This window comes from Pristiophorus japonicus, chromosome X (genome assembly GCF_044704955.1).
Source record: "Pristiophorus japonicus isolate sPriJap1 chromosome X, sPriJap1.hap1, whole genome shotgun sequence".
In the NCBI taxonomy this organism is placed as follows: domain Eukaryota; kingdom Metazoa; phylum Chordata; class Chondrichthyes; family Pristiophoridae; genus Pristiophorus; species Pristiophorus japonicus.
This window is the reverse complement of record NC_092010.1, coordinates 33,111,340-33,125,175: the sequence shown is the minus strand read 5'-3', so window position 1 is coordinate 33,125,175 and position 13,836 is coordinate 33,111,340. Positions and strand designations below refer to the sequence as shown.

The following is a 13,836-nucleotide window of genomic DNA, read 5'->3' as shown; positions in this document are numbered from 1 at the left end:
CTAACGTCTCTCTTACTGGCTCGCCACTTGTTTTTCTTCTGTGTATCTGTGAAGTGCCTTGGGTCTTCTGTCAGGTCAACGTTGTTGGTGTTCTGTGTTCTCTGCAGCTGCAGTGTGTGAAGAGCTGCAGCAGCCGACTTAAGTTTCAAATGACACTGACCCACAGCACATTGCAAACCACAACCATCTCTCCCCAGAGCAACATGTTAACATTCTGCAAATACAAGTTACAGAGAAGAAATCATTTGTGACTCAACTGATAACTCAAGAGCAGGTGCAGCCGAGGTGCGAGCTATGGTACCCAATATGCCGATAAAACCTTTTCCGAACATGCATTCCTTACATCTCCATTAGATGGGAAGCCACATCTGTTTATCACAAGCTGCGCTTAATCTAATCTAAATATAATTTTTTTAAAATTCATTCACGGAATGTGGGCGTTACTGGCAAGGCCGGCATTTATTGCCCATCCCTAATGGCCCTTGAGAAGGTGGTGGTGAGCCGCCTGCTTGAACCGCTGCAGTCCGTGTGGTGAAGGTGCTCCCACAGTGCTGTTAGGGAGGGAGTTCCAGGATTGTGACCCAGCGACGATGAAGGAACGGCCGATATATTTCCAAGTCGGGATGGTGTGTGACTGGGAGGGGAACGTGGAGGTGGTGGTGTTCCCATGCGCCTGCTGCCCTTGTCCTTCTAGGCGGAAGAGGTCGTGGGTTTGGGAGGTGCTGCCGAAGAAGCCTTGGCGAGTTGCTGCAGTGCATCTTGTAGATGGTGCACACTGCAGCCACGGTGCACCGGTGGTGGAGGGAGTGAGTGTTGAAGGTGGTGGATGGGGTGCTGATCAAGCGGCTGCTTTGTCCTGGATGGTGTCGAGCTCCTTGAATGTTGTTGGAACTCATCCAGGCAAGTGGAGAGTATTCCATCACACTCCTGACTTGTGCCTTGTAGGTGGTGGAAAGGCTTTGGGGAGTCAGGAGGTGAGACACTCACCGCAGAATACCCAGCCTCTGATCTGCTCTTGTTGCCACAGTATTTATGTGGCTAGTCCAGTTAAGTTAAGGTGTCATGCTTTGGAAACAGGGAGAGAGAAAGCATCTCAGCTTTTTACAAATCAAAGACTTAAAGTGCACGTCCTTCCTGTCTATTAGAATGATTTCAATGGCTTTATGGAATCATAGAATGATAAAGCACAGGAGGCCATTCGGCCCATCGTGCCCGCTCCCTGAAAGGACTATCCAAAGAGCTATCTAGTGCAATAGGGACTGTACGCTGGTGGCAGCATCAAGTGCTGTTATTATTGCTTTACAGGAAAAGAGTAAACTCTAACAGGCACATTTAAGAGAAGAATCTCCTCTCAGGATCCATTCACAGTTCATTTTGTTAAATACAGATAGTAAGAAGTGAACAGATACAGACTGTGTCCCCATTCTAGTTGCTTATTGCAGGTGCCATGCCTTCTCACTCATTGATCTCTCTCAAATATGCTGCAAAGTCAACTATGAATGAACTAATTCGCAACTATTCAGAACTGTATTTAACTAACAAACTGCTCTCACTTTCATCATACCTCACAGTCACTGTGCCTGGTGGCGACATCCAGCACCTGCCCCACAAGAAAGAAAACGCAGACACTGCAGCACTTGTCCGAAGAGACAACTACCCCCAGTTTCCAAATTCAGCCAAGATGCTGATATTGCGACTGAAGTGTAATAACTTGCAGATACTAAAAGGAAATAGCCACAAAATATTCATGGTCAACGATCAGATATTCTCAAATTCTTTTACACACCTCATGATGCAGTCTGCAAAAAGCACACAGAGAGGCACCAGAGACAAATCGAAATAATCCTGCCCTCAATCATTATGCTTTATTTTGCATGTAGCTACTTGCCTTGCAAGACACTAATTTTAATAATATTGGCTGCCTGGGAGTGAAAGTGTATTTCTGCTTTATGGCAAATCAATTTTAATTCTGAAGTGATTAGGCCTGTTACTGCATTGAGGGAGTGCAGCGAAGGTTCACCAGACTGATTCCCGGGATGGCAGGACTGACATATGAGGAAAGACTGGATCAACTAGGCTTATATTCACTGGAGTTTAGAAGAATGCGAGGGGATCTCATAGAAACATAAAATTCTGACGGGACTGGACAGGTTAGATGCAGGAAGAATGTTCCCAATGTTGGGGAAGTCCAGAATCAGGGGTCACAGTCTAAGGATAAGGGGTAAGCCATTTAGGACCGAGATGAGGAGAAACTTCTTCACTCAGAGAATTGTGAACCTGTGGAATTCTCTACCACAGAAAGTTGTTGAGGCCAGTTCGTTAGATATATTCAAAAGGGAGTTAGATGCGGCCCTTACGGCTAAAGGGATCAAGGGGTATGGAGAGAAAGCAGGAATGGAGTACTGAGGTTACATGATCATACTGAATGGTGGTGCAGGCTTGAAGGGCCGAATGGCCTGCTCCTGCAGCTATTTTCTATGTTTCTATGTCCCTGTTGGAAAGACTTGCATTTCTCCAGCAGCTTTCATGAACTCAGGACATCCCAAAGGGCCTCACAGCCAATGAAGTACTTTTTGAAGTGTAGTCACTGTTGTAATGTCGGAGGTACATATTGGAATGTATGCGAGCTGATCTCTGGTTCTGGGGTCACTTTCCTTGTATTAAGTACTTGAAGGGAAAGATTTGGCAGGGCTATGGGGAAAGAGCGGGGGAGTGCGACTAATTGGTAGCTCTTTCAAAGAGCCGGCACAGGCATGATGGGCCGAACGGCCACGTTCTGTGCTGTAAAATTCTACATTCAAAATAAAAAGTTAGCAATCAGCTAGCTTCAATAAAGTAACATTCAGTACGAGCTTCAAAACTGAATCATTCTTCAATGAAAGCAATTTAAAAAATCAACTCCAATTTGAAGAATGGCGTTCAAATTTTGGTGGCCTATGCAGCAAATTCTCCACCATTGAAACAATGAGTAGACAGGGAGCACTCCCTCCATATAGACATGTTAGTACTGGTCAATATTCATCTCCAAACCAAATGAGTTACTAATTAGTTAGAGATGTGGAATTTTGGGGGGATTTTTTAGTTCTATTAACAACTCAATGCACAATAGGTTGAGCCAGACAGCCGACATCAGGTGTATAGTACTGGCTCCAGTCTGAAAATGGAGTCACGAACTTTAAAATCTTAGAAATCACGGGTAGACTTTCTGCCTTGGGCACAATCGTCAATCTGGGCGCAAATTGCGCCCGTTTTGAGAAGAGTTTTTTTTCCTCGTGTTTCTGCTCAAGCTCATTTGCATATCGCCAAACGCAAAATCTGCCGCGAACCAGCGGCGCAAAGGGGCAGCATTTCAGAACGTAATTTAAAAAAAAACACATTTTTGCTTTAAAAACACATTCCTTGATATATTTAAGAGGTAACTTGGTGCGGTTTGATTAATACAGCTGAAAATGGGCTTGTCACAAAAAATAAGCATTTTAATCAGAGTGTCAATCCACCACCTGTGACTAACCTGATTTTAAATAACTAAAAATAACATTAAGCAACTATACAGGACCATTTGCTGTTGGATTGGGCTACGGTAGTCAGTTCCTTAGTAAATGAAAAAAAAATTATATTGAAAAGCTTTTAAAATGTGCCTATTAATGGGCCCAAGTTTGCCCCCAGGGTTAGGACGGCGCATCTCCGTGTGGTGCGCCGACTTTTTAGAACAGAAACAGCACCTATGATTTACCTTGGTATTCTCCCCTCCATCCGGTCGATCCAGGCCCTTGGTGTAGCGCAGTAGAACGGGTGGGGGGGGGGGGGGGGGGGGCGGAGCCAGGTCCCGCCACTGAAAACAGTGCCAGGAGCTCTGCACATGCGTGCTAGAGTGTGCGCACATGTGCAGTAGCTCCAGGCCCCCGAGGCTGCGTGGGAGGGGCCCGAAGCACGCCGCCCATAGCCCCAGCCGAATGGGCTCACCGGGGCGGCAAAGATCGGACTCGGGCCTCCTACCCTCCTGTTCAGCTCCCGCTCCCCCCCCCGCCCCCTCCTCCCTCCCTCCCGTTCAGCCATTCCCCCTCCTCCCCACTCCTCTCCCTCCACGTCGTCGTCAGCGGTGCCCGCCTGCCCGGCCTCTCGCTGGGGGCGGGCCCCCCCCGAAGTACTCCATGCGAGCCCGGCGGCGGCAGGGCCAGTTCAGCCCCCCTCCCCCCCCCCGCCCCCGTTCAGCCCCCCTCCCTCTCTCCCCACCCCGTTCAGCCCCCCTCCCTCCCACCCCGTTCAGCCCCCCTCCCCCTCCTCTACCCCCTCCCTCCCCACTGCCCCCTCTCCCCCCCACCCCTCGCTGTCAGAAACAGAGAGAGCCACTGACAGAGAGAGAGCCACTGACAGAGACAGAGAGAGACACACACTGGTGGGGGCCCCGTCCCAGCACGCTGTTGGAGGGCTCCCGGTGCTGCAGTCAGTGAGTAGAAACTTAATTTTTTATTTATTGATTGATTTTTCAAAATTTTTTTTTTGATTGAGTTATTGGTTGATTTATTTATCATTTATTATTGATGATGGCTCTTTATTTGTAAAAGTGAAGTGTTTAATGTTTGTAAACCCCCCTTCTCCCGCCCCATCTCTCGTTCTCTACGCCTGATTTATAAGTGTAGGCAAGGTTTTTCTGAGCGTACAAAAATCTACACTTACTCCATTCTAAGTTAGTTTGGAGTAAGTTTTCGATACCTAAACTTTCAAAACAGGCGCAAGTGACTGGACACGCCCCCTTTTGAAAAAAAAAAATCCGTTCTAAAATGGAACTATTCTAACTCACTGGAACTGGAGCAAACTAAATGCCGAGAATTGCAATTTCGAAGATGCTCCATTCTAAACTAGTTGCTCCAAAAAAATAGGAGCAACTCAGGCCGAAACTTGAGCTCAATGTCCCTGGGCCTAAAAAAGCTGCTTAATTTTTGGAGCCTCTTGGAAGGCATGCAAACAGGCACAATTAGCGGAAGCTCCCAATGTGATGAATTCCATCTGGGGACACCCGCCATTTTCGAGCGCGTTGTTTTTTTAAACGAGCGCAGAAGATCGGGGAAACTTGAATCGCACTGAACGTAATTTGCGCTTAAAACTCCTCGATCTTTTGCGCTAGTTTAAAAATTACGGCAAGGAGAACAGCGCAACCAGGCGGAAACTCCAGACCCACATCTTTAGGGATCAACTCTAGAACATTTTGGATTGCTCTATACAGAACATCACAACGTATTGTGACAAACTGTGTTACTCACAGGTTATCACAATTAGAGGCATGCACTTCACATTAACCGAGGCCAGATATGCTTGGAGCAACATCTCTTCATGGTGCTTTAGTTTGGATTACTGGAATCAGTACTTATTTGCAGCATTACTCAATAAAACTAGCAATGGACTAAAGGAGGGACAGCTAAGTGACAAGCCACAATTATTAACACAGTTCCTGACCGCTTTTTACAGTGATTCCAACTATTCCATTAACTAAAGCACATAATGAATGTAAAGAATGCTTTCTTCTCTGACACGTCTGGGGAACTTCTATTAACGCATTGAGAAATAATGCTGTCCAATAGACATGTTATTGTAATTCCATTAACAATACTGTTTTTCAGAAATAGTTCTTGCTCTAAGATTTGCTCACGGTACTTTCTCTACATATTACATACAGAATGCTAAACTCCACTGACGCACAGCTAACTCCACTGTATTCAAGCAAGATAAATAATGCACTGCAGAATACCTGAGCCACATTGCGGACTTCAAATGTGTGCCTTGTGTCCGGCCCTGATACAACACTGTTCTCCTGCAGTCACTGGGAATGCCAAAAACTGCTTCTGATTATTCGGGCACCGAGTTGAGCTCCATCAAACATTTTTTGTAACCTGGAAAGAAAATAAGTTGGGGTGATATTAAAATATTTATCACAGTATGCCAACATACACAGCAGAAAGAGCATGCGGCAAACCTGTCCCACCCACCCTTTCCCTCAACGACTATCTGTCCCATCTGTGACAGGGACTATGGTTCTCATATTGGGCTGTTCAGCTACCTAAGGACTCAAGCAAGTCTTCCCTCAATTCCGAGGGACTGTCAGCCGGGCTCAGTGGGCAGCACTCTCGCCTCTGAGTCAGAAGGTTGTGGGTTCAAGTCCCACTCCAGAGACTTGAACACATAAATCTAGGCTGACACTCCCAGTGCAGTGCTGAGGGAGTGCTGCACTGTCGGAGGTGCCGTCTTTCGGATGGGACGTTAAACCGAGGTCTCGTCTGCTCTCTCAGGTGGACGTAAAAGATTCCATGGCACCATTTCGAAGAAGAGCAGGGGAGTTATCCCCGGTGTCCTGGCCAATATTTATCCTTCAATCAATGTCACTAAAACAGAGATTATCTGGCCATTATCACATTGCTGTTTGTGGGAGCTTGCTGTGCGTAAATTGGCTGCCGCATTTCCTACAGTACAACAGTGACTACACTCCAAAAGTACTTCATTGGCTGCAAAACGCTTTGGGACGTCCTGAGGCGCTATATAAATGCAAGTCTTTCTTTTATTTACAGGGGGTGATCTGATTTGGCAGAGGCTCGAAAATGTTGAGATTTAGAAATGGCAGATGCTTGGATTGGAGCACTAATCGGAAGGAGCTAGTGGTAACATTCCCATGTGGGGGCTCTATAAAGCAGTCGCTCTGTGTCTTTGATTTTGTCACCTTATCTAATTCATTCAAAGGGAAGTGAGATGGAAACTTCTGTACTCTTGCAATAAAACCAAGTTAGATGACGATGTTTTCTTTGAGTGATGTGATCCATAACAACAGCAATGCTGCCCTCCAGGATTTCCTGCTGAAACCCAGGTCCAGAGCTACACGCACAACACATGCACGGTGTCAGGAAAGCATGCTGTCATAGACGCAATAATCTCCATTCAGTTTCTGCGTTAAATTAGGACATCGGAACAGATTTTTAAAAAAACATTCTTCCATACATCTCCTGAGCAATTGAAAAGGCCAAACCCTGAAAGGAACCAGGGACTGAGTGCACATCCCTCTCACATTTAACACTACCCATTAAGCATCCCAAAGCAAGAAAGTTTCATTGCAGGTGCATTTTATACTCGCATTCTGGAAGGGCTTGTAACTAATAGGAACAGGAGGAGGCCATTCAGCCCCTCAAGCCTGTTCCGCCATTCAATGAGATCACGGCTGATCTGCGCTCTAACTCCATCTACCCGCCTTTGCCCCATATTGGTTAATACCTTTGGTTAACAGAAAGCTAATAATCTCTGATTTAAAATTAACAATTGATCTAGCATCAGTTGCCATTTGTGGAAGAGAGTTCCAAACCTCTACCACCCTTTGTGTGTAGAAGTGTTTCCTAATTTCACTCCTGAAAGGCCTGGCTCTAATGTTTAGACTATGCCCCCTAGTCCTAGACTCCCCAACCAGCGGGAATAGTTTCTCTCTATCTATCCTATCTGTTCCCCTTAATATCCTGAAAACTTCCATCAGATCACCCCTTAACCGTCTAAATTCTAGGGAAAACAACCCGAGTTTGTGTAATCTCTCCTTATAACTTAACCCGAGTCCAGGTATCATTCTGGTAAACCTATGCTGCACTCCCTCCGAGACCAATATATCCCTCCTAAGTTGTGGTGCCCAGAACTGCTCACAATGCTCCAGGTGTGGTCTAACCAGGGCTTTGTACAGCTGCAGCATAACTTCTACCCCCTTGTATTCTAGTCACCTAGATATAAAGGCCAGCCTTTTTGATTATCATCACACCTGCCAAGTGTCAATTATTAAGAGTGACATTGTGGCTCACTCATTTTGACGCCCGTCACTCTCACAAACACAACTGCATCTGTTTAAATGAAATCTGTTGCACATTTAACAATTTTTCCATACTGACTTAACCTGCAAGATCCTTTTCTCCACAGGGAAACATCTGGGAAAGGACTCTGCTGGGGAGTCAGCATGGAAGAAATGAGTGTGACTCTTTCATTGTGATTTAATAATGTAACCTCTTCTGACATATAACCATTTAAAAAAAAACGAACACGGGATATGGGCGTCGCTGGCAAGGCCAGCATTTATTGCCCATTACTAATTGCCCCTCGAGAAGGTGGTGGTGAGCCACCTTCTTGAACCGCTGCAGTCCGTGTGGTGAAGGTGTTCCCACAGTGCTGTTAGGGAGGGAGTTAATAAGAACATAAAAACATAAGAATTAGGAACAGGAGTAGGCCATCTAGCCCCTCGAGCCTGCTCCGCCATTCAACAAGATCATGGCTGATCTGGCCGTGGACTCAGCTCCACTTACCCGCCCGCTCCCTGTAACCCTTAATTCCCTTATTGGTTAAAAATCTATCTCTCTGTGATTTGAATACATTCAATGAGCTAGCCTCAGCTGCTTCCTTGGGCAGAGAATTCCACAGATTCACAACCCTCTGGGAGAAGAAATTCCTTCTCAACTCGGTTTTAAATGGGCTCCCCCGTATTTTGAGGCTGTGCCCCCTAGTTCTAGTCTTCCCGACCAGTGGAAACAACCTCTCTGCCTCTATCTTGTCTATCCCTTTCATTATTTTAAATGTTTCTATAAGATCACCCCTCATCCTTCTGAACTCCAACGAGTAAAGACCCAGTCTACTCAATCTATCATCATAAGGTAACCCCCTCATCTCCGGAATCAGTCTAGTGAATCGTCTCTGTACCCACTCAAAAGCTAGTATATCCTTCCTTAAGTAAGGTGACCAAAACTGCACGCAGTACTCCAGGTGCGGCCTCACCAATACCCTATACAGTCGCAGAAGGACCTCCCTGCTTTTGTACTCCATCCCTCTCGCAATGAAGGCCAACATTCCATTCGCTTTCCTGATTACCTGCTGCACCTGCAAACTAACTTTTTGGGATTCATGCACAAGGACCCCCAGGTCCCTCTGCACTGCAGCATGTTGTAATTTCTCCCCATTCAAATAATATTCCCTTTTACTGTTTTTTTTCCCAAGGTGGATGACCTCACACTTTCCGACATTGTATTCCATCTGCCAAACCTTAGCCCATTCGCTTAACCTATCTAAATCTCTTTGCAGCCTCTCTGTGTCCTCTACACAACCCGCTTTCCCACTAATCGTTTTGTGTCATCTGCAAATTTTGTTACACTACACTCTGTCCCCTCCTCTAGGTCATCTATGTATATTGTAAACAGTTTCGGTCCCAGCACCGATCCTTGTGGCACACCACTAACCACCGATTTCCAACCCGAAAAGGACCCATTTATCCCGACTCTCTGCTTTCTGTTAGTTAGCCATTCTCGATCCATGCTAATAAATTTCCTCTGACTCCACGTACCTTTATCTTCTGCAGTAACCTTTTGTGTGGCACCTTATCGAATGCCTTTTGGAAATCTAAATACACCACATCCATCGGTACACCTCTATCCACCATGCTTGTTATATCCTCAAAGAATTCCAGTAAATTAGTTAAACATGATTTCCCCTTCATGAATCCATGCTGCGTCTGCTTGATTGCACTATTCCTATCTAGATGTCCCGCTATTTCTTCCTTAATGATAGTTTCAAGCATTTTCCCCACTACAGATGTTAAACTAACCGGCCTATAGTTACCTGCCTTTTGTCTGCCCCCTTTTTTTAAACAGAGGCGTTACATTAGCTGCTTTCCAATCCGCTGGTACCTCCCCAGAGTCCAGAGAATTTTGGTAGATTATAACGAATGCATCTGCTATAACTTCCGCCATCTCTTTTAATACCCTGGGATGCATTTCATCAGGACCAGGGGACTTGTCTACCTTGAATCCCATTAGCCTGTCCAGCACTACCACCCTAGTGATAGTGATTGTCTCAAGGTCCTCCCTTCCCACATTCCTGTGACCAGCAATTTTTGGCATGGTTTTTGTGTCTTCCACTGTGAAGACCGAAGCAAAATAATTGTTTAAGGTCTCAGCCATTTCCACATTTCCCATTATTAAATCCCCCTTCTCATCTTCTAAGGGACCAACATTTATTTTAGTCACTCTTTTCCGTTTTATATATCTGTAAAAGCTTTTACTATCCGTTTTTATGTTTGGCGCAAGTTTAACTTCGTAATCTATCTTTCCTTTCTTTATTGCTTTCTTAGTCATTCTTTGCTGTTGTTTAAAATTTTCCCAATCTTCTAGTTTCCCACTAACCTTGGCCACCTTATACGCATTGGTTTTTAATTTGATACTCTCCTTTATTTCCTTGGTTATCCACGGCTGGTTATCCCTTCTCTTACCGCCCTTCTTTTTCACTGGAACATATTTTTGTTGAGCACTATGAAAGAGCTCCTTAAAAGTCCTCCACTGTTCCTCAATTGTGCCACCGTTTAGTCTGTGTTTCCAGTCTACTTTAGCCAACTCTGCCCTCATCCCACTGTAGTCCCTTTTGTTTAAGCATAGTACGCTCGTTTGAGACACTACTTCCTCACCCTCAATCTGTATTACAAATTCAACCATACTGTGATCACTCATTCCGAGAGGATCTTTTACTCGGAGATCGTTTATTATTCCTGTCTCATTACACAGGACCAGATCTAAGATAGCTTGCTCCCTTGTAGGTTCTGTAACATACTGTTCTAAGAAACAATCCCATATGCATTCTATGAATTCCTCCTCCAGGCTACCCCGTGCGATTTGATTTGACCAATCGATATGTAAGTTAAAATCCCCCATGATTACTGCCGTTCCTTTTTCACATGCCTCCATTATTCCCTTGATTATTGCCCGCCCCACCGTGAAGTTATTATTTGGGGGCCTATAAACTACACCCACCAGTGACTTTTTCCCCTTACTATCTCTAATCTCCACCCACAATGATTCAACATTTTGTTCATTAGAGCAAATATCGTCTCTCACAACTGCCCTGATATCATCCTTTATTAACAGAGCTACCCCACCTCCCTTCCCTTCTTGTCTATCTTTCCGAATTGTCAGATACCCCTGTATATTTAATTCCCAGTCTTGGCCACCCTGCAACCACGTTTCTGTAATGGCCACCAAATCATACCCATTTGCAATGATTTGTTCCAGGATTCTGACCCAGCAACGATGAAGGAACGACGCTATGTTTCCAAGTCAGGATGGTGTGTGACTTGGAGGGGAACTTGGAGGTGATGGTGTTCCCATGCACCTGCTGCCCTTGTCCTTCTAGGTAGTAGAGGTCGAGGGTTTGGGAGGTGCTGCCAAGAGGTCTTGGGGAGTCAGGAGGTGAGACACTCGCCGCAGAATACTCAGCCTCTGACCTGCTCTTGTAGCCACAGTATTTATGTGGTTGGTCCAGTTAAGTTTCTGGTCAATGGTGACCCCCCAGGATGTTGATGGTGGGGGATTCAGCCATGGTAATGTAGTTAAATTGCATGGGGCAGTGCTTAGACATTCTCTTGTTGGAGATAGGCATTGGTTGGAACTTGCATGGCACGAACATGGCATCCAAGGTTAAATGACTTTGCAATCAGAAATCCCACTCCCTGGTCTTTGGCAGATTGAAAAATAGTTCTAGCAGTCCAATCATACTACAAGCTATCAACATTATCTACATGTATAAAAACCACATCAAAATCGAAAAACAAAAGACAGAATTAGCAGAGAAACGTTGATAATGGGAAAGTGGGAAAGATGACGATTCCCCCATAGAATATTGCTTTCACTCTCAGTTACAGCATCATGTTTCTTCAGGTGTTTCATAGCTGCTTTCCTGTTGCATGTCATTTGTAACGCACTGCACCCTGGGGGAACACACTGCACCCTGGGGAATGCACTGCACCCTGGGGGAATGCACTGCACCCTGGGGGAACACACAGCACCCTGGGGGAACGCACTGCACCCTGGGGGAACACAGGCACCCTGGGGGAACACACGGCACCCTTGGGGAACACACAGCACCCTGGGGGAACGCACTGCACCCTGGGGGAACACACGGCACCCAGGGGGAACACACGGCACCCTGGGGGAATGCACTGCACCCTGGGGGAACACACGGCACCCAGGGGGAACACACAGCACCCTGGGGGAACACACGGCACCCTGGGGGAACGCACTGCACCCTCGGGGAACGCACGGCACCCAGGGGGAACACACGGCACCCTGGGGGAACACACGCCACCCAGGGGGAACACACTGCACCCTGGGAGACCCTGACAATCTGGCGCACGAAGCCCAGGCAAATCAGTTTTGTTTTGCACTTATATTCCTTACTCTGCTGGTTTATCCTGTCTGAATTTTGAGGGGTTGGAAAGGGCTGTTTTCAGTGCTGTTGACTCATTGCTAGATAAATCCAAACTCAGTATATAAGAGCATAAGAAATCTGAGCAGGAGTAGGCCATTTGGCCCCTCGAGCCTGCTCCGCCATTCAGTGAGATCACGGCTGATCTGATCTTTGCCTCAACTCCACTTCCCTGCCCGCTCCCCATAACCCGTGACTCCCTTACCGCTCAAAAATCTGTCTATCTCCGCCTTAAATATAGTCAATGTCCCAGCCTCCACAGCTCTCTGGGACAGAGAATTCCACAGATTCACAACCCTCTGAGAGAAGTAATTCCTTCTCATTTCCATTTTAAATGGGCGACCCCTTATTCTGAGACTATGCCCCCTAGTTCTCGACTCCTCCCATGGGAGGCAACATCCTCTCTGCACCTTTGCTGTCAAGCCTCCCCAGTATCTTATACTTTTCGATAAGATCACCTCTCATTCTTCTAAAGTCCAATAAGTACAGGTCTAACCTGCTCAACCTTTCTTCATAAGTCAACCCCCTCAACTCAGGAATCAACCTCGTGAACCCTCTCTGAACAGCCTCCAATGTAAGTCTATCCTTCTTAAATACGGAGACCAAAACTATACGCAGTACTCCAGATGTGGTCTCACCAATACCCTGTACAGTTGTAGCAGGACTTCCTTGCTTTTATACTCAATCCCCTTTGCAATAAAGGCCAACATTCAAAGTACAGGTACACTGAGATCGGTTGGTATCCGCTGGTCGTATTTCACTTTGCTGCCAGGGAGTCATCCTAAAATGGATCAATTCCCCAGCTCTGCTGAAGCAGATATCTGTGACCTGGCAGGTGCAGGATTGTCACAGTCTGGAACAAGAAAAGTTGGGAGCTGTGCTGACTTTGATGGCCGCTAACAGATTTGTTGTGGCAGTTGATGTGGACTGCAGGTCCCTGCGTAAAAGCTGGCACCACCCCCCCCCCCCCACTCCGGTCACAGACCTTCCCCTTTGTTTCCTCCCCACCCCTATCTCCAGGCTCTGAAACTTGCTTAAAAACTGTTACATCTCTAACTTTTTCCAGTTCTGACGATAGGTCATCGACCTGAAACGTTGACTGTTTCTCTCTCCACTGATGCTGCCCGACCTGCTGAGTATTTCCAGCATTTTCTGTTTTAATTTCAGATTTCCAGCGTCTGTCGTATTTTATTTTTGTTTCAGCATGAAAGGGCTGTTCAGTTCTCGAGTGCTGCTGGTCTCCCCAAAGTTCAGGGGGCAATCAATGGTACTCCTGTTGCGCTATGAGCCCCTTTAAAAACCACTGAATTTCCTAAATAGAAAAGGATTCCACTCCTGAAATGTTTAAATGATTTGCAACCAGAAGCACCAAATTTGTGCTCTTTTGAGTAGGTCTCAGGGGCGAGGCAAGGGAGCCGAGAATGTAAAAGAGTTAGAAACATAGAAAATAGGTGCAGGAGCAGGCCATTCAGCCCTTCTAGCCTGCACCGCCATTCAATGAGTTCATGGCTGAACATGAAACTTCAGTACCCCATTCCTGCTTTCTCGCCATATCCCTTGATCCCCTGAGTAGTAAGGACTTCA

The 13,836-nt window shown here is 46.2% G+C and overlaps 1 protein-coding gene across 1 annotated transcript in view; it reads right to left on the bottom strand.

Annotated features, from left to right (window-relative positions):
• The window catches only part of fkbp11 (FKBP prolyl isomerase 11), a 38,645-nt gene extending 32,769 nt beyond the window's left edge, over positions 1 to 5,876 (bottom strand). Inside the window, exon 1 of the mRNA XM_070869353.1 lies at positions 5,747 to 5,876. The gene's annotated coding sequence lies outside the window, so the exon portion shown is untranslated. The remainder of the gene's footprint in view (positions 1 to 5,746) is intronic.
• Positions 5,877 to 13,836: the final 7,960 nt, after the last annotated feature.